The sequence below is a fragment of the Phocoena phocoena genome, chromosome 15 (assembly GCF_963924675.1).
Source record: "Phocoena phocoena chromosome 15, mPhoPho1.1, whole genome shotgun sequence".
NCBI lineage: Eukaryota > Metazoa > Chordata > Mammalia > Artiodactyla > Phocoenidae > Phocoena > Phocoena phocoena.
Genome location: NC_089233.1, coordinates 19218804 through 19244468, shown reverse-complemented (window position 1 = coordinate 19244468; position 25665 = coordinate 19218804). Strand labels below are relative to the sequence as shown.

The 25665-nt window shown below is 42.2% G+C and overlaps 1 protein-coding gene across 1 annotated transcript in view; it reads right to left on the bottom strand.

Annotated features, from left to right (window-relative positions):
* ARHGAP17 (Rho GTPase activating protein 17) overlaps positions 1-824 on the bottom strand; it is a 54069-nt gene extending 53245 nt beyond the window's left edge. The window contains exon 1 of the mRNA XM_065892476.1: positions 789-824. The gene's annotated coding sequence lies outside the window, so the exon portion shown is untranslated. The remainder of the gene's footprint in view (positions 1-788) is intronic.
* Between the last annotated feature and the right edge of the window lie 24841 nt (positions 825-25665).

The window sequence follows — 25665 nt, the reverse complement described above, 5'->3', positions numbered from 1 at the left end:
GCACCAGAGGCAGGTGATGGAAATGAGAGGCAAGGAGAAGGTGCAGAAGGGGTCCTGTCCTTCACAAAGTATTCGGTGTGGGTGGGGACGGAGTGGGGTTGGCTAAAGTGATGTGTATAAAGGGTCCAGGCCCTCCTGGGAGAAACTCCCAGCCCCAAAGTTAGGGAAACCTGTTGAGAAATGGCGTGAGTGGCCCTGGCTAAGGTCCCCAGCAGGAAACGCCCCTCCCTATGGAAAGGAAAGTCTGGCCCATTGGTGTGAGGCCACACTAGGGCCCCTGGGGAGTTCTGAGATCTGGTCACTGTCTCTGAGACTCTGAGTCCTTCAGGACCCAACTTAGGTCAGTTTTAGGGAAGAAGCATAAAAGGGAGCAAAAAACCTGAAATCTAGGTTGGAACCAGTGGGGCCACTGCCGCAGCTGGCAGAGCCTGTCCCATCAAGGTCGCCAGCGCAGCAGCCTGCCCAGGACGCATGACCAGGCCACAGTGCCAGTGGACCGGCCAGGCCAGCCAGGCTCCTCCCCCGTGCTCACCCCAACACCTGGCACTTGAACGCAGGACTAGCTCCATCTGAACTTCATAACATGACACCCAAGTTTCAGATCCCCTTTTGATCACCGCACAACTCAACTGCTTTTCTTTCCTGCTCAAAAGCATGCTAATCACACTAATTCTGTTTCAGGCAAAACCCCCAAAAAAGCAAAGAACCGGAAGCTTCAGTTCTTCCTATGGGTTTTTGTTGCTGTTGTTGTTTAAACAGAGCACTTTTAAAAGTCTTTCTTTTGTTACCTGTAACAGATCTTCACTGAGGACTTCTGTTTTCTCGGCTCTGTGGGAAAAATGAAAAGTTCAAAATCAGACATTCAGAAATAAAAAGCAACTCATGAAATCGAGTAATTATTGTCCTGGAGTTTAAAACAAAACAGACAGAAATGAATGATCACAAGGGGACAAATTTTACCAATTTTTATATCAGAGGGCAACTTAAGAAAAAAACCAAAGAAAAAAAACAAATGAGGGGCTTCCCTGGTAGCACAGTGGTTAAGAATCCACCTGCCAATGCGGGAGACACAGGTTTGAGCCCTGGTCTGGGAAGATCCCACATGCCACAGAGCAACTAAGCCCGTGTACAACTACTGAGCCTGCACTCTACAGCCTGCAAGCCACAACTACTGAGCCTGTGCGCTGCAAATACTGAAGCCCACGTGCCCTAGAGCCCATGCTGTGCAACAAGAGAAACCCGCACACCACAGTGAAGAGTAGCCCCTGCTACTCTTCAGAGACCCAACACAGCCCAAAATAAATAAATTTATTTAAAAAAAAAACAAATGAAAGTTTGCAGAGAATAGCACCCCAAAACAAGAACAAATGATTGAGACCAGTGGTGCTCAAACTTGGGCATGCACAGACCCACCAGGGGGTTGGGGGAGGATGTGCTGTCTTAAAATGCCATTTTCCTGGTCTCACCTCAAGAGTTTCTAATTCCATAGGTCTGGAGTGAGACCCTGCATTTTTTTTTGAATTTTATTAATTTTTTTATACAGCAGGCTCTTATTAGTCATCAATTTTATACACATCAACATATACATGTCAATCGCAATCTCCCAATTCATCACACCACCACCCCCACCTCCTGCCGCTTTCCCCCTTGGTGTCCATACGTTTGTTCTCTACATCTGCATCTCTATTTCTGCCCTGCAAACCAGTTGATCTGTACCATTTTTCTAGGTTCCACATATATGCGTTAATATATGATATTTGTTTTTCTCTTTCTGACTTCATTCTGTATGACAGTCTCTAGATCCATCCACGTCTCTACAAATGACCCAATTTCGTTCCTTTTTATGGCTGAGTAAAATTCCATCGTATATATGTGCCACATCTTCTTTATCCATTTGTCTGTTGATGGGCATTTAGGTTGCTTCCATGACATGGCTATTGTAAATAGTGCTGCAGTGAACATTGGGGTGCATGTGTCTTTCTGAATTATAGTTTTCTCTGGGTATATGCCCAGTAGTGGGATTGCTGGGTCATATGGTAGTTCTATTTTTAGTTTTTTAAGGAACCTCCATACTGTTCTCCATAGTGGCTGTATCAATTTACATTCCCACCAACAGTGCAAGAGGGTTCCCCTTTCTCCACACCCTCTCCAGCATTTCTTGTTCGTAGATTTTCTGATGATGCCCATTCTAACTGGTGTGAGGTGATACCTCATGGTAGTTTTGATTTGCATTTCTCTAATGATTAGTGATGTTGAGCAGCTTTTCATGTGCTTCTTGGCCATCTGTATGTCTTCTTTGGAGAAATGTCTGTTTAGGTCTTCTGCCCATTTTTGGATTGGGTTGTTTGTTTTTTAAATATTGAGCTGCATGAGCTGTTTATATATTTTGGAGATCAATTCTTTGTCCGTTGATTCGTTCGCAAATATTTTCTCCCATTCTGAGGGTTGTCTTTTCATTTTGTTTATGGTTTCCTTTGCTGTGCAAAAGCTTTTAAGTTTTATTAGGTCCCACTTGTTTATTTTTGTTTTTATTTCCATTACTCTAGGAGGTGGATCAAAAAAGATCTTGCTTTGATTAATGTCAAAGAGTGTTCTTCCTACGTTTTCCTCTAAGAGTTTTATAGCGACCGGTCTTACGTTTAGGTCTCTAATCCATTTTCAGTTTATTTTTGTGTATGGTGTTAGGAAGTGTTCTAATTTCATTCTTTTACATGCAGCTGCCCAGTTTTCCCAACACCACTTATTAAAGATTCTGTCTTTTCCCACTGTATATCCTTGCCTCTTTTGTCATAGACTAGTTGACCATAGGTGTGTGAGACCCTGCATTTTTAACAAGCCCCTCCCTGCCCAGAATTCCATGGCAGGAGGCCTGTAGACCACACTTTGAGAAAAGACTGCTCTAGAGAAAATTAAACTTCAGTTCTTCAAATAACCATTTCTGAGTTTCACAGCAAACAAGTCTGTCACAAATCCAGAAACGTTAATGCAATGAGTAACAACAATTGAGTCTTCCTTCCTTCAGCTATCTCATCTTTATTTTCAAAAGAAACAAAGTGGGGCTTCCTTGGTGGTGCAGTGGTTGAGAGTCCGCCTGCCGATGCAGGGGACACAGGTTCGTGCCCCGGTCCGGGAAGATCCCACATGCCGTGGAGCGGCTGGGCCCGTAAGCCATGGCCGCTGAGCCTGCGCGTCCGGAGCCTTTGCTCCACAACGGGAGAGGCCACAACAGTGAGAGGCCTGTGTACCGCAAAAAACAAAACAAACAAACAAAAAAACCCAAAGTATTTTCACAACTTTCCCTTATCTATGCTTCAGAACTCCTGTGGACTTCAAGGACCTTTCTAGAAGATCCATGTGGCAGCCAACAATCTACTTTTAGTTTTTAGTTCTATTTTTAGTTTTTTAAGGACCCTCCATACTGTTCTCCATAGTGGCAGTATCAATTTACATTCCCACCAACAGTGCAAGAGGGTTCCCTTTTCTCCACACCCTCTCCAGCATTTGTTGTTTGTAGATTTTCTGATGATGCCCATTCTAACTGGCAGAGCATTCTGAGCTGTTGGAGCCTCAGCTGCCAGATCACGATCATTTTTTACAAAGACTTTTTCTCCACAGTCCAAAAAGGCAGCATTGTTGCCATACAATGTTATACCCAGAATCACTACAAAGTGACATTTTGGATTTCTGGCTCAAATAGTGATTGAAACCAAGTCATTTAACATTCCCTACCAAATTCCCATTGAAACGAACCGGGAAATTTTTAAAGGAAAAAGAAAAAAACTGTTTCAGTTCTGATCATTGAAGGAGGGGGGAAGGAAGAGCATCAATGAACCAGAAAATTTGAAGCCTTTTTATCAGATACACTGCACCATGGAAGGTTGCATGATCTTGCCCATGAACCAACGCAAGAGAAGGAAAAGCCATTTGGCCCAAAATGGTGGGATCCCCTAGAATGACCTCAAAACACTGCTAGGCTCAGAGCAGCACGAGACGCAACAAGTACGGTGGCCCACACCCCCAGCCCACACTTGGGAGACGGCATGTCAAGTTAAACCCAGGCGTTGGCACAGAGAATTCCAATACTGGTCGTCACAGCAGTACCCCAGTTAACTTGGAGATGCCTATAGGAGTGGCTCACTCATTGGTTTCTGCAGGAAAATGGAACTCTGACCTGACTCAAATACCTCCCAGGTCCAGAGGAGCCCAGCCTGGAGATGAGGTCGAGGTCCCAGCTTCCAGAAGAGGTCAACTCTCAACTCTATGAACAAGTTCTGCAAGCAGCAAGCCAATATGCCATCCCAGCCCTCGCTTGGCACACGTGGTGCCAGGCACTGCTGAAGCACCAAACCCAGGTAGTCACGCCAGTTAGGGAAGTGGAGCAGGGCCCCAGCTGACTATAAGCTCAAGCAAGCAGCCTCAGAAAGAAGTCTGACAGTTGGCCTAGCAGGGACAGACCTGGCATGAGACTGCCATAGCTTCACCACTACTCCCTCTCAATCAACAGCCTTGCCACTCCTCAAGCAAAGTACCACCACTGGACTATGTAACTTTCACCTTGTCTTCACTGGCCAGAACCCAAAGGTCTGGATAGGGCCCTGGGCACCTCTGACAGCACTCTGAAATCTCCTTCTGTAGGTATAAGTATACACAGAGAAGAGTACCAAGGCCTATTAAAATATTCACAAGTTCAAAAGAATAGATTCAGAGCAAATATGTCCTCTTTTGAAACAAAATTTTTAAAATAGAAGAGGAAAACTTAGTTTCAAAATCCCAATGTGGTACAGATGGCCAGTGGGCACATGAAAAGATGCTCAACATTGCTAACTGTTAGAGAAATGCAAATCAAAACTACAATGAGGTACCACCACACTGGTCAGAATGGCTATCATTAAAAAGTCTACAAATAACAAATGCTGGAGAGAGTGTGGAGAAAAGGGACCCCTCCTACACTGTTGGTGGGAATGTAAGTTTCCACTATGGAAAACAGTATGGAGGTTCCTTAAAAACTAAAAATAGAGTTATTGTATGATCCAGCAATCCCACTCCTGGGCATATATTGCAGACAAAATTATAATTCAAAAAGATATATGTATCCCAACATTCACTGCAGCACGATTTACAATAGGCAAGACATGGAAGCAACATAACTGTCCATCAACAAATTAATAAAGAAGATGTGGTATATATAAACAATGGAATATTACTCAGCCATACAAAAGAATACAATAATGTCACTTGCAGCCACCTGGATGGACCTAGAGATTACCATACTAAGTGAAGAAAGTCAGACAGAGAAGGACAAGTATCATATGATATCACCTATATGTGGAATCTAGAATATGATTCAAATGAACTTACTTACAAAACAGAAACAGATTCACAGACATAGAAAACAAACTTATGGTTACCACAGGGGAAGAGGGAAGAAGGAATAAATTAGTAGGAGTTTGGGATTAACAGGGACAAACTACTATATATAAAATAGATACACAACAAGGTCCTACTGTATAGCACAGGAAACTATATTCAATATCTTATAATAAACCATAATGGAAAAGAATATATATATGTGTATGTGTAACTGAATCACTTTGCTATAAATCAGAAATTAACACAACACTGTAAACCAACTATACTTCAATTAAAAATTAATTAATTAATAAGATAAAATAAAATCCCAATGAGGGTGCTTAGCAGGTATGACTTAGTAACAGCTCAGTGGTCCAGGAGAACCAACTCTGTGCATCTCATCCCAGCTCCTTGTTCAGTGACCTCACACTGGTAACATGAAATGAAAAAAAATCTAATACAATGCAAACAAATGCAAGTAATACAAATCAGGGTTTTTTTTTGAGAGTCAGTTATATGAGCATAGCACTGAGACAGCCACAAAGAAAACAAAGCCAATATAAAAAGAAAGCAAGAATTAACTTTGGAAAAATCAAAAAGTCCATAGGCACTACTATGCTCAGCTGCAAATAAAAACTGCAATGAGGTACAGTTTTATTTGTCAATTATACATCAGTAAAGCTGGGGCGAAAATAATCTTTCCTGATTATAGGCAATTTTAAATAATTTCAGTGAAGTAAGTCAGACAGAGAAAGACAAATATCAAGAAAGATTATTTTCTCCCCAGCTTTACTGAAGTATAATTGACAAATAAAACTGTATATATTTGGGCTTCCCTGGTGGCACAGTGGTTGAGAGTCCGCCTGCCGATGCAGGGGACATGGGTTCGTGCCCCGGTCCGGGAAGATCCCACATGCTGCGGAGCGGCTGGGCCCGTGAGCCATGGCTGCTGAGCCTGCGCGTCCGGAGCCTGTGCTCCGCAACGGGAGAGGCCACAACAGTGAGAGGCCCGCGTACCGCAAAAAAAACCCCAAAAAACAAACAAAAAAAACTGTATATATTTCAAGTATACAGTGTGATGATTTGACTTACATAGACATTGTGACATGACTACCACAATCAGGTTAATGAACACATCCATTACCTTTTTTGTTATAGTTGTGAGAATGCTTAAGATCTACTCTCTTAGCAGATGTCAAGTATGTATTACTAACTATAGTCACCATGCTGTACATTAGATCCCCAGAATTTATTCATCTTATAACTGAAGGCTTGTACCCTTTGACAAGCATCTCCCCATTTCCCTGATTCCCCAGTCCCTGGTAACCACCATTCTACTCTCTGTTTCCATGAGTTTGACTTTTTTTTTTTTTTTTAAGATTTCACATATAAGTGAAATCATATAGTATTTGTCTTTCTCTGTCTGGTTTATTTCACTTAGCATAATGTCCTTCATAACGTCATCCATGTGTTGCAAATGGCAGGATTTCCTGATTTCCTTCTTTCTCGTGGCTGAATAACGTTCCTGTGTGTGTGTGTATACAACTTCTTTATCTATCCATCCATCGTTGACAGACACTTAGGTTGTTTCTGTATCTTAGCTACTGTGACTATGCTACAATGACCATGGGAGCCCAGATATCTCTTTGAAATACTGATTTCACTTCCTTTGGATATATACCCAGAAGTGGGATTGCTGGATCATACGGTAGTTCTATTTTTATTTTTTGAGGAACCTCCATACTGTTTTCCTTAATGGCTGTACCAATTTACACCACCAACAATGCAGAAGGGTTCCAATTACCTGTTGGCCATATGGAAAAGTGTTTTCACTGGATAAATGTCTATTTAGGTCCTTTGACCATTTTTTGATCAGGTTAGTTGGTTTTTTTGCTATTGCATTATATGAGTTTACTATTGAATTATATATATATTTTTTGGATATATGGTTTAGATATATGGTTTGCAAACGTTTTCTGCCATTCCAATAGACGCCTTTTCATTTTGTAGACTGTTTCCTTAGCTGTGCTGAAGCTTTTTAGTTTGATATAGCCCCATTTGTTTATTTTGCTTTTGTTGTCAGTGCTTTGAGTGTCATATATGAAACTATTGCCAAGACCAATATCAAGGAGTTTTTCCCCTATTTTCTTCTAGGACCTTTATGGTTTCAGGTATTATATTTAAGTCTTTAATCCATTTCAAGTTAACTTTTGTGAGTGGTATAAGGTAGGAGTCCAGTTTCATTCTTTTGCATATGTATATCGATTTTTTCCAACACCATTTCAAATAGACTATCCTTTCCCTATTGTGTATTCCTGATGCCCTTGTCGAAGATTAATTGACCATATATGTGTGGGTTTATTTCTGGGCTCTCTATTCTGTTCCATTGGCCTACGTGTCTGTTTTTATCCCAGTGCCATACTGCTTTGATTATTGTAGCTTCATAATATCGTTTGAAATCAGGAAGTGTGATGCCTTCAGCTTTGTTCTTACTCAGTATTGCTTTAGCTATTTAGGGGTCTTTTGTGGTCCCATATGAATTTGAGGAGTCTTTTTTCTATTTCTGTGAAAAATGCCATTGGAATTTTGATGTGACTATACTGAATCTATAGATTGAGTAGTATGGACAGTTTAACAATACTAATTCTTCCAATCCATGAATATGGGATATCTATGAAAGATTACTTTTAAGTTACAAATCACGATTGTGGAATGTAATATACAAATTGGGGTAGCTCCTTCACACAAAAATTCCCCCAATGGCCTGTGTTATCCCCATCTTAATTTTAGGGAACCATCAATGTCCCCACCTCCCCCAATATGCGGTCCAAATGACCTGACTTCCCTCATCACTGTGACTCATCCAAGGCTCAGCCCTTTCTATGCTGAAGTGTTTTGGAACATTCATCTTTACCAGAGATGTGGAATTTTTACCTAAGGAAAGTTCAGCAATTAGCATTCAGGATACCAGCCAAGGTCCCCATTTAAAAGCCATTTACCTAAGCCAAAGAAACTTGGTTTTACTGAGATTGAACTTATCAAGACAAAGTGATCCAATCATAAAAACAACACTTACTAAACTGGATTGTTTTCAATCAAACATTTTGCTACACAGACCTAAACTTTTTGCATATGGGTTTTTTTCTGCTTTGTCAGAGCTTTCTTTGTGTCCAATGTTCCATGCTTGAAAACACACTTGATGTTTCCTGTCTGTAACTGGAAAAACAATACAAAGCAGGAAGGCACTTCCCACTCGCCATTTTACTCTGGGGGTTGTTTTTTCCTATGCAAGTTGCTGTGCGATTTCACTAGTCATTCAAGCAAGGCTTACACCAGGCAGGATTTTTAATTTATTTATCACTTTCTGGTAAAGCGTAAGATTTTTTCCTCCTAATTCCCAAAGCCTAAAAGCAGCAGTGCTGTGCGGGTTGTGATGTGTTCACCTTTTCCAGAAATGCTCAAATGAGGAGACAGGATCAAAGGAAAATTTCCAATTGGGCCTGATAATTTCCATCTCTAACCATGGACTGATTTCTGGAGGAGTTTCTGCCATCACGACACTCAATGCCAGACTCCACTATCGTGAACTGCCATTCTGCTTCCCAGGGCACAGACATCTGTTTAAAGTATGTACCATGGGAGCCATGGAAATAAACGCTCAAGCCCACATCTTCAATGCACTCTGTGGTCTTCCAAGCACTGAGTATTACTGACCTCATCCCTGCTCAACAGAGCTCCCTGGGGGCAGGGACCAGGTCTACCTTAGCATCACCCCTCCGCCAGTACCTAGCTTAGCCCCTGCCTGCCACACAGTAGGCGCTTAGTAAATATACACTGAATGAACGAATGACAAAGTAAATGGCTGTCACTATGACAGAGAAAGGTTTGAAAAAAAGAATTTTCTAGATTTCAAAAGAGATAGCAAGGAAAAAACTCAGTAACACTAAGGCAGAAAAGCAGCCATACAATATAAATACAGATTTGCCTTCCACCGTAAAATCCACAATGACTACAATTAAAACGTGATATTGTCTTCCAAATTCATCTTTCTTTCATGAAAAAAACACAAAAAGTAAACCATCTCTATGACCAGGGGTCAGTAAACTATGGCCTGCTGGTCAAATCCAGTTCACTGCCTATTTTTGTTTAGCAAGCAAGCTAAGAGAATTTTATTTTTAAATGGTTGAAAGAAATCCAAATAGATAAATAATATTTTGTCACATGTAAAAATTATATGAAATTCAGGTTTCAGTGTGCACAAGTCAAGTTTTCTTAGGGCCCGGCCAGGCTGATTTGTTGATGTATTATCTATGGCTGTTTTCACTACAGCAGAGAAGTTGAATTGTCACAACAGAGACCGTGTGGTCTGCAGAGCTCAAAATACCAGCTGCTCATTTACAGGAAAAGTTTGACCACCTGGGGGTCTGTAGCCGTGATGCTCACAGCATGTGGTGCAAACCAGGCCAGCAGGCTTTTGAGAATCACTTTGAGAACTGGTGTGTGAGGCTGGTCTGGAGGTGTATTTTCTCTGTCTCGTGTTTGAGAAGCAGCTGCTAAAATGAATGGGGGTGGCTGGCTCAGCCAGTATTGTTCAAACGTGGAGGCAGAGCCCAGCACTGGTGACGCTGGTGACAGAGAAAAGTCAGAAATTATGTTTCTGTTCCACCTACCCGCTTCCACCCACCCATGTCCCCCCCCCCAACACATATTATAACGAGTATTTTCTTCCTGATTCCTACTTATAAACATATTTCAGGACAAGATGTAAATAAATACAATTGTCTGTGTCAGGCATCACACACTTTTTCTGGAAAGACTAAATAATAAATATTTTAGGCTTGCAGGCCATATGGTCTCTGCTGCAATTACTCAGCTCTGCATGTAGCACAAAAGCAGCCAGGGACAACATAAAAATGAATGAACCTGGGTGGGTTCCAATAAACTTTATTTATGGACACTGAAATTCGAATTCACATGATTTTCATATGTCAGGAAATATTATTCTTCTTTTGATTTCTTTTCAACCATTTAAAAATGCAAAAACCATTCTGAGCCTACTGCAGCTGGATTTGGTCCACAGGTTATAGTTTGCTGACCTCTGATCCATGTACAAGCGAAATACGGTTTCCCATGAAACTCCAATCCTTTTTAATCACTTACAAATTCTTCTGACTTTGAAGGGGGATTTCTACACTTTCCCAACATATATTTCAGACACTGGCTTTTTAGGACTCCATCAGATTGTTCCTCTTCAATCCCTTCAGCCACTCTGGGGGCTCATCTCTCTACCCCTCAGTACACTCTCTACCCAGGGATGCAAATTAGTGGTCCAGAAGCCAGTACTATCATCCAATATCGAGGGCGTCCAATGCCTCCAAGATCCAGTGCTGTTGTTTTTTAATTTACAAATTCACACAAGAGATCATAGTTCTGTTGGTTTTTCACTTATACATTCATTTTGATATACCAATTAAAGTGAAAAAAAAAGAAATAGGACTTGGAGAGTATTTTTAATAAACTGATTTTAAATTCTGGTTATCTGCAAATACCTAAATGCATCTTCGATGAGTAAGATAAACTCTGATCAATCTTTTGAGGATTCTCAGTATCGTACATGGGGCAACAACACTGCATGGCACTGCAGGCACCGGAATTTGCATTCTCAGAGAAGTTACAGCAGCCAGACCCACGGCTAAGTGGTCTATTTCATTCCGCTGGGAACGAGATTTTGTGCAACTCTGTCATCTCCTGTTACAAGTGTTTACAAAATCCCCTTGAGCCTTTGCTCGGGAGTTTGGATTCACTCATCTGATTTCACAGTGAGCCAGGGGACTACTGAGTGAGTTTTTCCTGTTTCATCTCATTAGATTAGCTGTCTTCTTAAGTTTCTGGGAAGGAATTGCAAATCTACTTAATTGGATTTTAAAAATAAAGGACCCTCTGACACTTTATAAATGAATCGATTTGCTACACATTCCACAAAGTAATTTAAAAAGCCTTAAAAGAGCATTTACAGAACTTTAAAGGGATAGTATGGGAAAAAAAAAATCTCCATACATAACACTGAAAAGAAATAGGACATTCATCAGAGGGAAAATGATCAAGTAGAAAGTATTTTGGTAATAGTATGGGCGACATATGTCTCATAGTTCTATACCTTATTTCCCCAAATGATGGAATTTTACCCATATATTTACAGCTGCTCTAAGTAGTATTTATTTTTTACTTTAAATAACAATAACAAACCCTATCAATCTTAACTGAATCTCCGTAATATTATTTGAATTCCAATCAATGACTAAGATGGACTGTTAAAATAAACTGAATTGAGTTTATCATTTTCCTACACCCATAAGCTTATCCCACAGCTTTTTGTTTGGTCAGTTGGCTTTCTTCCCCTCCGGCACATGGAATGGAATCTATTTGCTATCCCTGCTGTAACCATGTGCTAAGTCTAAAAGCTCCACTGAGGACTCCTGCTTATGGCCAAGTCAGAAAGAAAGTTCACGGCCACCAGCGCATTGTGCGACTCCCCTCGGCGGTCAGATGTCCCAGTCCCTCCCTCCCAGGCCTGCTCAAGTCATTTACAGTACTTGCTTGCGCCTGCAGGCAGCTAAGTTTGACATCTCAAAGCTTTCTCAAACAGGCAAAAATAGTGAGAAATAATTCGCAAAGCACTGCGATGCGGACAATGCATGTGGAGCTGAGACCTCCGGGGGTGGGGGGGTGTCCTGTTCACCGCCAGGCGAGGCAAAAGGCCAGCAGGAGCTGAGAAGCCACGCAAAAAAGCTAAACCGAGAGTGCCAAAGGCAAAGCCACACAAAGTCAAGGGCTCGGCTCTGACTCAGGGCCGGGGCTGCTGGCGGGGAGGCACTCCACATCTGAAGACAGGTTGTGCAGGCTTCCTTCCAAAGGCTTCTTCCTACGTCAGCACATTTGGACTTTGAAAAGCATGTTCCCATAGAAAGCAGGTTATAAATGATCATTACGTTCTCAGTCCCGCTTCGAGGGACTCACTTCACTTACAGCTAAACTAAATGACAGCCCTCGTGGGTAGCCGTCAGCTGAACCCAGGGAACAGTAGTAAAAAACTAGGAGATAACAGTGGTTCTCAACCATGGCTACACATTACAATCCTGGGGGCTTTCAAAATAATGCAGGTGATTCCGTCTATACGAAATGACCAGAAAAAGCACATGTATGGAGGCAGAAAGAAGCCTAGTAGTCAGCCAAGAGTAAGGGTGGGAACAGGGATTAGCCATAAAGGGGTACGAGAGGGATCTCATTGGGTGATGCCACTGTTCTAAAATCAGACGGTGGTGATGGTTACCCGACTCTGTAAACTGGCTAAAAAAATCATTAAACTGTACACTTAAAATGGGTGAATTTTATGATATATAAAGTTGTCAACAACTCAGTGAAGTTGTTAAAAAAAAAAAAAGAATAACGGCTGGACCCCAACCGAGAACGGCTGAATCAGAACTTTTGGGGGTGGGACCTGGCTTTTTTTTTTTTTTTTTTAAAGCTCCCCAGGCCACTCCAAAGTGCAGCCAGGGCTGAGAACCCCTGCCTTAGAGGGTCAGAGTACCAGTAGCTGTGGGTGGCAGGGTAAGTACCAGGACACGGTAGAGAGAGGGTCCAGCAGTAAATGGTAGGCAGTAGAGAGAGCTTGCAGTGTCACTGGATAACAGGCCAGAGAGGCCCTCCTTCTAGGTCAAGACCGCCCAGGATGTGGTCTGATAGGCATGACTCACAAGTGACTTTACTCTCTTGCCTTCTCGGGCAGAGTAAGCTGAGGGATAGCAGATTCTAAGTTTCGTTTTAGGCAAAGGATAAGGAGACAGAACATGCATGATAGGAGCTGAGAGTCAGGGCTCTGGACTCAGACAGACCTGACTTTGAATCCCAGCGCTGTCGCCTGGCAAGTTGCAAACGGGAGGCTCCACTCCCTCCACTGTAAAATGGGAATAATAATAACAATAATACCACCATTTTACTGGTTATACAGTAATGCCATTTATCCCATTTCACTTATCTCTCTCATAAACCTGCTCCCTGGCGCCTAGTGAGGGTTCATGGAGTGTTAGCCCTTCTGAGAATTACAGCAAATAACAACCACCTGCAGATAAATCCAGACCAGTAAGTCTTATCTAAGAAAAACCCTTCTGCAGTCATCAAGCTATTGTAGCTTCTCCTGGAAGAAGTCATGGCTGAGCCCAGACCACACAAAGACAAAAAGCTATGTCACACTTATACAGCAGGAGCAGGGCAGGCTTGTCAATTAAAACAAAGGGTTGGTTGTGATAATGCTGTGTGGGCTGGAAGCCACCAAAGAGAAGCACAGGCACACAGTACACAGAAACTTAGAGACCAAGTATGTGGTGAGTTAGCAAAATCCTTCACCCAAGGATCAACGTCTCAAGCTGCTGAGCCTCACAACGGACGGTAATGAGGCTGTAAAAATGCCAGCACCAGTGGCCCTCAGGGGCATGTTCACAGAGGGGCCAAAGAACTCTCCAGAGAGAAACCACCTGAGAGCGGACTTGCTGCAAGTACTTTAGGTCTTCATTCATTCAGCCCGTGTTCACGCAGCACCCTCTAAACGTCAAGAACTGGGGAGGAAAAAAAGGAGAGAAACGAACCACAGTCTTCACCCTTGGGGAGCTGATGGGAAAGACAGAAACGTAAACACGTTTGTTCAGAGTTGTGGGAGCACAGAGAGAAGAGTAATGGATTGCGTGGCAGGGAGAGGCTTCACGGGGAAGCCGTCCAGGCAGATCTCAGATAAGACAGAGCATCCAGTGAGAGTGGGGGAAAGCGGTCTGGAGACGGTCCTACACTAGGGCACAAAGCACGGGGTGAGGGGACCTGGCTGAAACAAAGGCTTTGCCTGCTAAGGAAGTAGGGGGCAATGGGGAGCCACTGATGGTTTCTCAGCAATGGAGTGGCAAGGCGAAACCCAGATTTGGATTTTAGAACGACAACTCTGACAGCAGGGTGCAGAATGGAGGTAGGAGAACACCTGGAGGGCCTCTGCAGTTATTCGGGAGACGGACAAGAACACAGATTCCCAGCCCTCACCGTCCTATCCTGGCCAAAGACATGCTGCTATTTTAACAGAAATAGTAGGGCAGAATCACTGACTATCAACTAACAACATGAAAAACACTTTTTAAAGTTCAAGAAAAATTTATAAAATATGGAGCTCTCTCTGGTCAAGAAATAAATCAAACACAGAAACTAAAATTCATGGATCATAACCAACTTAAATCGCCAGATTTCCAAAACTAAATTAAATTAAAACTTAAGTAAGACTTTGTATTTATTTCTTCTTTTTTAAAAAAAAATGAAAGCACTTTCACATATATTATTTCATTTGCTTATATTACATGTACCTTATGGGGTAATTTTTATTATCCCTATTTCATGGATGTAGAAACTGAGGCAAACACCCATTAAATAAATTACATAATGAAACAAAAGCCTTTGGACCCTCAGAAGAGAGCAGTTTCAAGATCATTAACCAAAGTTGAGTCTCTCTGAATTAATTTTCATGCTAGATGCTGGTCCTAGCTGCACCACAAACTAACCAAATGATCTAAAAACACACTCTTGACCTTCCTGTATCTCACTTTATTTATACCTGAATCAACAATCTCCCACAATTTTTAAAAGACCACAATAAAACAGCAAATGAGAGAATATTTTGAAACCTTCAAAATGCAAATAGAGGAATGCATCTCCATAAACAACAATCCATTTTTTTAAAGGCATATAATACTGAGAATTTGGATAAGTGTGGACCCGCTAGGTTTCTACAAGGAATATGCATCACAGATGTAGCCCAGAAAGTTCCATGATTAGCGTGATGCACAAAATGAAGGGAAAAAACATTCACCTGGAAAACTGGGGTGAAGCTGCATTTGAGGGATGACAGATAGATTCTGGGTGGAGAACACCATCAATCTTCACTTGCCCTTTTCTGAAGGTCAAAGGCAAGAGTGTTCCAACACTACAGCCTGACGGATGAAAGGATGCTGTGGATGACTCGAAATAAAAAATGGATTTTTTCAAATGAGGCTTTTACTCAAAAGGCTTGTACTGAAATGAAATGTTAATTGAGTGGAGCTTGCAGCCCATCGCTGAGTTCAACTGCAGACTGCCGTCATGCATACTTTGCCACTAACCTTTCCATGTGGTTAGTCATTGAACAAATATTTGTTGGGTTCCCTTCCATGAGCCATTATGAGTAAGAGATACAGCCCCTGCCCTGACAAGCTCGAGGACTATCGAGGAAAATAAACGATTACCTCCAGTGCAGTGAATGCTCTGACGGGGGAGCACAGGGCACTCGTCACCACAGTTAACATTTATTGAGCTTGTACCATGTGCTTTAGCACTGTTCTAGGTGCTTTTGAGAATTAATTCCTGGGCTTCCCTGGTGGCGCAGTGGTCGAGAGTCCACCTGCCGATGCAGGGGACACAGGTTCATGCCCCGGTCCGGGAAGATCCCACATGCCGCAGAGCGGCTGGGCCCGTGAGCCATGGCCGCTGAGCCTGCACATCTGGAGCCTGTGCTCTGCAACGGGAGAGGCCACAACAGTGAGAGGCCCGCATACCACAAAAAAAAAAAAAAAAAAAAAAATTAATTCCTTAAAGGGACTTCCCTGGTGGTCCAGTGGTTAGGACTTCGAGCTTCCAATGCAGGTGGCACGGGTTCAACCCCTGGTCAGGGAACTAAGATGCCTCATGCCGCACAGCACAGCAAAAAAAAAAAAGAATGAATTAATTTCTTAAAAGTACAACAATAACTCTGTGGGGTAAGGAGTATCATCTCCATGTTACAGATGAGGAAACAGATGAACAGAGAAGTGATTTGCCCAAGGTTTCATAGATAGGTTCTGAATCTGGGCAATTTCATTCCAGAGATCCTGTTCTTAACGTCTTGTTTCCAGGTGCTTTACAAGTATTAACTCATTTAATCCTCAAGATAATGATGAGAGCAATACTATGATTATATACATCTTACAGATGAGAAACCTAGGAACAGAGAAGTTAATTAACTTACCAATGGTTACAGAGCAATGGGAGGGCATCTAATGCAGACTGAAGATACCAGAAAAGTTTTCTGAAACTAGCAATGGCTTTTGAGGCCTAATAGATGAATTGGAGTTCAAAGCACAGGTGTTAGATAGAGAAGAGGACATTAAGGCAGTGAGGTTAAGAGACAGGGGATGAGAGGAATGGACACAAGGTGATAGAGCTGGGGGAGAGCCCACCTTAGCTCAGGTGCAGGGGCCTGCTGAAGTCCGAGGGCAAAGCAGGAGAACCAGAGAAACCTTCTGGTACTCTGGGCCTCACACAGAGTGGGAGGTGGTGGCAGTCCACCTCTGAGGGAGGCAGCGGGAGAGCGGGCACATCCCCCCTGAAGCCACCCAAGGCACAGGTATGCAGAGCCTGCTCAAGGGCAGGGGAAAGCAGAGAAACCTGCAGGACTTTGGGCCATAACATGAGTATCAGGCAGTGGTCCTCAACCACAGGGAGGGGCAGGAGAGCTGAGAAAAGCTCTCTTGATGTAGGCACACAAGTCCTACTAAACTTGGGGATAAGCAAGAAAATTGAGCTAGACAAGCTCTGCCAGAGGGAAAATTTTCATCCCACCTTCAAATAAGTTGAAGTCAGTGGTGAGCTGAGTGTATCAAAAGCAACAACAAAGCCTGGAGTCACACAGCAACAGACTAGACTGACTTGAGTCCTCATATGAATGGCCTGACAGAAGAGGCACACATTCTCAGTTTTGACACATCAAAACTTACCACAGGAAAGAAACAAAGTATGCATTATCAAGATGGAATACAGTCAACAGAACTAGATCCAAAGACAGCCAAGATGTTGGAATTATCTTGCAGGGACTTTAGAACAACTATGATAAATACATTAAAGGAGCTAGTGGAAAAGATGGACAGAACGCATGAGTAGATGAGGGATTTCAGCAGAGATCTGGAAATTGAAACAAATTACCCAAGCTAAGATACAAAGTATCTGAGATCTATGGGACAATATCAGTGTTTCACATATGTAATTAGAGCGCTTGAGGGAAAAAAGAAAGAACATAGGACAGAAGAAATACCGAACAAACAATGGCTGAGAAGTTTCCGAATTTACTGAACAATATCAAACCACTGATCCAAGCTCAGAGAACTCTAAGCAGGATAAACATAAAGAAAAACATATCTAAAAAGATCAAGGTCGCCAATGTTCACTGCAGCATTATTTACAATAGCCAGGTCATGGAAGCAACCTAAATGCCCATCGACAGACGAATGGATAAAGAAGATATGGTGCATACATACAATGGAATATTACTCAGCCATAAAAAGGAACGAAATTGGGTCATTTGTAGAGAAGTAGATGGACCTAGAGGCTGTCATACAGAGTGAAGTCAGAAAGAGAAAAACAAATATCGTATATTAACGCATATATGTGGAATCTAGAAAATGGTACAGATGAACCAGTTTGCAAGGCAGAAATAGAGACAGAGATGTAGAGAACAAACGTATGGACACCAAGGGGGAAGGGGGGTGGTGGAATGAATTGGGAGATTGGGATTGACATATATAAAATAATATATATAAAACAGATAACTAATGAAAACCTGCTGTATAGCACAGGGAACTCCACTTCACTCGCTGTACAGCAGAAACTAATGCAACATTGTAAAACAACTATATCCCAATAAAAAGTTAAAAGAAAAAGAGAGATAGATAGAGAGAGAGAGAGAGAGAGAGAGAGAGAGAGAGAAGGGACAAGAGTGAGAGGCTTTCAAATCTAAAAAAAAAAGCACAGCACTTCACATACAGGAAAGCAACAATAAGAATGATGGCTGACTTGTAATAGGAAACATTAGAACCAGATGACAATGGAATAACATCTTTAAAGTGGTAAGAGAAAAAACCGTTAACCAATGATTCTACATCAAAGAAAATATTCCTTAAAGATGAAGGCAAATAGACATTTTTAGAGATACAAAGGTTAAAAAGATTTCATTTTCTGAAGACATCACTACAGTATTGCAGTGGGGAGGATAAGGGGAGATGGAGAGAACTTAGGCACAAGACATCTCTGCTGATCCAGTCTGGGGTGGGGAAAGCTCTGAGCTCTTCCTTCCCATGCCAACTCCGATTAGTCATGGCTCTCTGCAGCCACAGTCAGAGAGGCACGGTGAGGCTGCACCCAAACTCCCTGGGAAAGAGAACCAGACAGACTGATAATGACAGAGTGGCAGAGAGGCTCTAACTATGGAGATTTTTGCCCCAGGCTAAATGTCAAACTTAATGTCACACCCTAGTTTCACGGTGCAGGCAGATTAGGCACAGGGAAATGTTAGAGATTTCATCTACTTTCTAGTAAAGTATTAGGATAGTTTAACATAAAGACTGCCAGCTTTCAGATTTTAACTTCTTATGTCTCTGGAGTCGTGGGAGATAAAGTAAAAGTTTTGGCTACAAGTGTGCTATAGGCAATTTAGAGTTAATGATTTCTCAACCTTGGCACCACTGACATTTTGGTCTGGATAACTCCTTCTTGCTGGGGGTGCTGTCCTGGGCATTGTGGAAAGTTAACAGTGGCCCTGGCTCCTACAGCTTAGAAGCCAGTGGCATTGCGTCCCCCTTATCCCAGTGGTGACAACCAAGTAACCATTTGGTATACTGCCATATGTCGGGGTGGTGGGGGGCAAAACTGCCCCCAGTTAAGAACCATATAGTTAACGGAAAGAATCTTCATGGTTGTCAGAAAGGCAAAAAGGTGGCAGTCTTTCTGTGTGAAGATCAATATAATTTATTCATATTAATGGGACGGAAGTTTGAAGGAAGAGGAAGGATGCTCGTCCAATTCTGTAATGACCTAGTAAATAACTCTTTTTTGTTTCATTAGTGCTCTTCCTGTTGATGTAAATTTGGGGGAGTCCTGTGTCCTGGAAAATGAAAGAACATAGAAACTTGCTTTACTTTTTTTCTAAAGACTATTTCTTTAGTCCCTTGAGGCTTTTTATGAATTGGTGAGAGTAGTATATTTTTTAACTTCCAAGAACGCTGTATCTTTCTGTTAGTAGTCTTCTTTTCTTTTTTAGTGGATACAATATCTTTTCTGAGGACTTTTTTTTACATACTATTGTCCTGCCTTAGACAACAAATGAACAAATAAAACTGCACTTGCTTTAGTCATCTGTAGAGCTACTTACTACTCAATAAGTCACCTGGGACTTTTTCTGAATGGCTTTCAGTGCCTTCTTTTTTAATTTCCAAAAGGTTTTTTTAAAAAAATATCTTCTAACATTTCAGTGGATTTTAATGGGAGAGAAGAAATAAATAACGTGTTCAGCCAATCGTCTTAAACTAAACTGTCTCCCGTAATATCTTAAGTTCCTCTCCTCAGCAGAGAATTTCCCTCCCATGGATAATTTCAGGAAGCTACTAGTGGAGACGATCGTTCAATCCATTGTGCTGTCACATGTTATTATGACAGTTGTGTCCCTAAGAGTTTATAAAAATTCCCAATTACAAAATCAGTGGATAAAAAGGCAGAGAGGGAGCAGTCGGAATGGAGAATTTTAAACAAGCATAGGAATTTCTACGGCATTACTGGGCAAGTGTGACATTTCATCATATCTGGATATCATTCAAACAGGAAGCTGGTCTTTTCTTATCACCACAAATACTCTTATTAGTGAGACCACCTCATACATGCATATCACATCTGCCACCTACAATTCTGAAAGTAGAACAGAAAAATGTGCATAAAATTGGGAGTCCAGAAGGTACCCCCCGCCCGGCCCTTGTGCGTTGATGAGGTGGTTTAGGGTGACAGCCTGGACCAAGTTTGCTGGGGCTCAAAGCCCTCTCCACCCTGGGCTTCCCTGGTGGCACAGTGGTTGGGAATCCGCCTGCCAATGCAGGGGACATGGGTTCCAGCCCTGGTCCAGGAGGATCCCACGTGCCGTGGAGCAACTAAGCCCGTGTGCCACAACTACTGAGCCTGCGCTCTAGAGCCCGTGAGCCACAACTACCGAGCCCATGTGCCACAACTACTGAAGCCCACGTGCCATAACTACTGAAGCCCACGCACTTAGAGCCCATGATCCACAGTAAGAGAAGCCACCACAATGAGAAGCCCGCGCACCGCAGCGAAGAGTAGCCCCCGCTCGCCGCAACCAGAGAAGGCCCGTGCACAGCAACAAAGACCCAACGCAGCCAAAAATAAAACTAAATTTAAAAATAAACAAATAAATAAATAAATAAAATTTATTTAAAAAAAAAGAAGCCCTCTCCACCATCTAAAAGTTGTGTAACTATGAGGTTACTTCACATCTCTGGGCCTCTATTTCCTCGTCTGTAAAAATGGAGATACTGAGTTTCTAACTTGGAGACTTGAAAGGATTGAAAGAGATAATATATGCAAGGTGCTCATTCCTAGAAAGCCCCCCAAATGGTTTCTGTTGTTGTTTTGTCATAGGTAGTTAAGAGTATAGACTCTGGAGACAGACTTACTAGCTCTGTGACCTCAGACCTCAGACAAGTTATTGAATCTCTCTGTGCCTCTGTTTTTGCACCTGTTAAAGGGAATAATACGGTACTAATTTTGCTGGGTATTCAATGAGCCGGTATATGACTAGCACTTGAAACAGTGCCCGGCATACGGTAAGAATTCAGATACATGTAAGCTGTCATTATCACAATGAGTTTTCTTTGGAAGGATCTTTCTGGCAACCACGTGGAACACGCCTGAGGGAGAAGACATACTGGAGGGTGAGGAGAACATTAGGAGACCCAAATATATGAGATCCAAGTGAGGAAAGATGGGGGTCTGGCCACCAAGTGAGAAAGCAGTGGGCAAGCAGAGGAGGGGACGGGGAGCTTTTACAGAGGTACAGTGACCAGGACTTGGTGACATGGTGTGGGGAGGAAGCGAGAAGGAATGATTGCCAGGTTTCTATCTTGAGTGACTCACTGGATAATAAAGCTCTTCACCTAGAGAAGAGATTTGGGAGGATCCGAAGGTCAGGTCAATGGGGGCAGCTCCAGAAACGCTGAGTTTAATGGGTCTGTTGAATGCTCAGGTGGAACCATCCTTTGTGTCTTTTGATGTACGGTTCTGAAGCACAGAAGAGGCGTCTGGATGGGAAATTCAGAGCATCCTGTAAAGAGGAGCAGCAAACATGGATTTGGGGGAGTTCACTTGGAATGCAGATCCTGCAGGGAAGATGGAGGCTGAGGACAGAAGACTTGTGCACACAATGGAAGAGGAGCCAAAGCAGGGAACAGAAGAGGAGTCCCCTGGGAGGGCAGAGAAGCTGGCAGTGAAGCAAGGTAGAGTGACTGGTTAAAAATGCAAACAGTGGCAGAGAGGACAGGAAAGTATGAGAACGGTTACTGGAAGCCAAGGTGCAGGGCGGAGATGGGAGAGGCAGAGGCAAAGCTTTCTCAGAAAAACCTGAGCACAGTTAGCAGCTGAGAAGAAAGAGCCAGTGGAGAGAGTGAGGCTGAAAATGCAGAGCAGACAGAGGAAGACCAGTGTGAAGGAAAAGCCCCCTTGAAGGAGACAGAGGGGCAGCAAGGATGAGCACGAAGACGATGTGCTTGAGCATCAGGGACCGAGAACTGGGGGCAGCGTCCAGTTTTCTCTGGAAATTAGGAGGCATGTCATCTGAGGAGAGTGGGTGTGTCTGGAGCAGGGTGGAGTGGGTTTGAGAAAAGTAAAAGTCTGGCGAAGGCACTTTGGAAAATGGGATGGGAAACTCAGCCAAGGACTGGAATGCAGTATTAAAAGCCCAGCTGAGCTTGGAGGCCATAAACTTTTGGCAGTCCTAACTTGCATAATTGGATGATCTTTCTAGGTCACACCCTGCATCCCAGGTATCAGAGTGAAGATGCCAAGAAGATAAAGGAGTCAGGCTCATATTCTGCAGAATAGGTGAAAAGAAAAGGCCAGCTGGACAGAGTGCCGAAAGTGATGTCATAGAGAGAGGCTTTTTTGACTTAAGTCAGAGGACGAAGGGGACTTCATCCAGGGCAGGAGGAACTGGATGGGAGAGAAATCTGAGAGCAATAGACTGCAGTCAGGTGGTGGACAGAGAATTAGGGCTAAGACTTTTGAAGTGGTTCCTTTTTTTTTTTAATCTTTATTTTATATTGGACTATAGTTGACTTACAATGTTGTGTCAGTTTCAGGTGTACAGCAGTGATTCAGTTATACTTATACGTACATCTATTCTTTTTCAAATTCTTTCCCCATTTTGTTATTACAGAATATTGAGCAGAGTTCCCTGTGCTATACAGTAGGTCCTTGTTGCTTATCTATCTTAAATATAGTACTGTGTATACGTCAATCCCAGACTCCCAGTTTATCCCTCCTCCGCGACACTGAAGTTGGTCTTAAAACACAATGGCAAACTTCTTTCTGGAAAAGAAAGCCACTTTGCATTTCCACCAGCAATGCATGACACAGGCTTCCTCACCTCTACCAAGGCAGGAACACAGGATTAGTTTCAACTTTGCCAATTTGGTAAATAAAAAATGGAGTCTAGAAGCTTTGTGCTTCTTTGATTCCTTGTAATTTTAAAAAGAGTCACATATTTACTGGTCATCTGTATTTCACCTGTGACTTTCTGTTCATGGGATTTGCTTATGACAGAAGAGTTCTTTAAAGTGATCAATAAGAAAGCTTTATACATTAAGGATATTAACCCTCTGTTGTGGCTGCTCTCAATTTTTTCCAGTTAATCATTTGTCATAATTTTAATGACGATCTATGACAGAATTTTAGTTATTATGTGGTTAAATCTATAGGTTATCTTTTATTGTTCGTTCTCTGCATTTGTAAGCCAGAGCATGAAGTAATTTCCACATTTCCTTGTATTTATTTTATGGCTTTTTTACATGAAACTCTTAACCTGTTTGTAATTTACCTTGGCATATAGTGGTGAGGTGAAATCTCACCTGACTATTTTTCCTAATACTAACCTATTGTCTCATACTGTTTCCTTACTGTCCTTATCACCTGCCAACTTCCTAAACATACCAGGGCTTGCTCTTGGGCGGACGACACAGCAGGGAAGCTGATTTGGCAAAGGTCAGAGAAAGAGAGCTAGTGAACAGCATAGACGGGATCTCCCTCAGACTGGAGTCCAGCATACCTCTTACTATACCCCAACTGCCCTAAAGCAATGTTAGTTTCCTTAAGCCCTCATCTAAAAGTTTTGAAAACATAACTAAATTAACAAACTGCCCAACAAGCTGATTTATATTAAGGGAAAGTAATTTGATGTGCTCACCACATCTCATCATTAAGAGAACCAGATTTCTGTTTTTTTGTGGGGAAGACTCCCTGAGAGACCTTGAGTGGTATATTTTGGAGACTAGCAGAACAACACACACAGACAGACATGTGAGGGACCCATCTGTACATTAAGACCAGTTCACAGCCCAGGAACTGCAGCCCAGCATCTCTCCAATAACCAGTAGGCTTCTTGAGCCGCAGACCATATAGATAGGTTTTCTTTAATCCATGGGCTTGAGGATGTCTGTGAAGTCCATGAAGTTATATGCAAGTATGTGTTTGCGGAGATTTTTTTCTGGGGAGAGGACTGTTAGAATCTCCATCAAAATCTGCGGGTAGCAAGGTTTCTATTCCTAAAGACTGCTCTAATATTCAGAGACTACAATTAAGTCCATCACCCTGTGACCTGCTGACCACTTGACAAGTCACATATGCTCCATTGAAACTCCTCTCACCATTTCTCAACTTTTTCTTCCAAGTCCTTCCTCAGCCTAAGTGTATGGCAATTGTTTCCTCCATACAGTTGGACCACTACAAGTCAGCATTCTGCCCTTAAGATCACCTGCCAATCTTATGACTAAGACACAGAATAAAGGCTCATCAGACATACTAAAAGGTATGCAGCTCAAAAAAGAGAGGGCAAATGCTGGCTGGTTTCCTCTGGGTAACATTCAGATGAAGACATTTGCATTTTAGCAGGATTTAAGCATTCCTTATCATGTTTCTGGAATGCCCAATAGGGGTGCAATCACATGCCCTTTATACAATATTGCTATAAACAATTATAAGGCTAAACATTATTTTGGAGAGTCTAACCAATTAAATAAGGAAAGAAAAAGAAATCATTGAAATAAATAATAGCAAAAGAATTGAAACATAACACAGATAATATTGTATACAGAAAAGTCAAAGAAGTAACAAAATTATCAATTGTAGCTAAAGAAGTTGTAAAGTAAACAAGTATATACAAACATCAGTATCACCCATGTTTACCAATTACACTAATTAGGCACTATTCTCAACAAGAACAACAGCAGCAAAATATTTAGGAAACACATAAAAGCTTTGTGTCTATCAAGAGATGTGCCACACTCATACTGTAAAGATACCAATTCTCCCCAGGGTCTAGTTCACAGGTTTACTAGACCATAGTTCCTCGGTTTTAGTTATTTCTGTATCCTCAGGACCTAGCCCATAGCAGGCACCCAATAAATATTACCTGGATAAGTGAGCTCCAAATTAATCGAAATCCTAAATGAATTCTTCTAGGAACTAGAAAAGAAGTGACACCAAAATTCATTTTTTGACAGAAACAGGAAAGAATAACTGAAAAAGAAGAGCTGAAGGGAACCAGCTCTACCAGATTTAAAACACATTACAGATCAACAGTTAGTAAAACGGTGTGGTACTGGTGTGCACATACATACACACACACTAAAGCCATAAATCAATGGAATAGAAAGCCCAGCTAAAAAAGTATATGAATTATATGCTTAAAAAAAGAGAAGCATTATAAAACAATGGAAAAGTGAAGAATCATGGTGTTACCTATTTCTGTAAATAACACCTAATCATACACCTTTTTTCTTCACCACAAACATCATGGTGTTAAGTATGTTTTCAAGTCAACCTAAAATGCCCTTGTCTTAGTTCTGGCTGCCATCACCTCTCTCAGCCTGTGGCCATAGTTTCCTAGCTAGTCTCCTTTCACCTTCTCCTCTTTTCCTTCTTCTGCAATCCTAACTCCACCTGCTGCCAGACTTGTCTTCCTAAAGCACCCACTTAATTTTTTCAACATTCTGCATGTAAGGGCTCCCCAGTTCCACTGCAGTAGTCCTCAAACCATGATCCCCCCAAAACTGGAACAGAAGCCTTTCTAATGTTGGTCTTCCACAGAGGAGAACAAAAGCCAATCAATACTGCCCGACTCCAAAAGGTTGGTGTTCATGGTCATGGGTGATCATGTATTTTAGTCCTGCC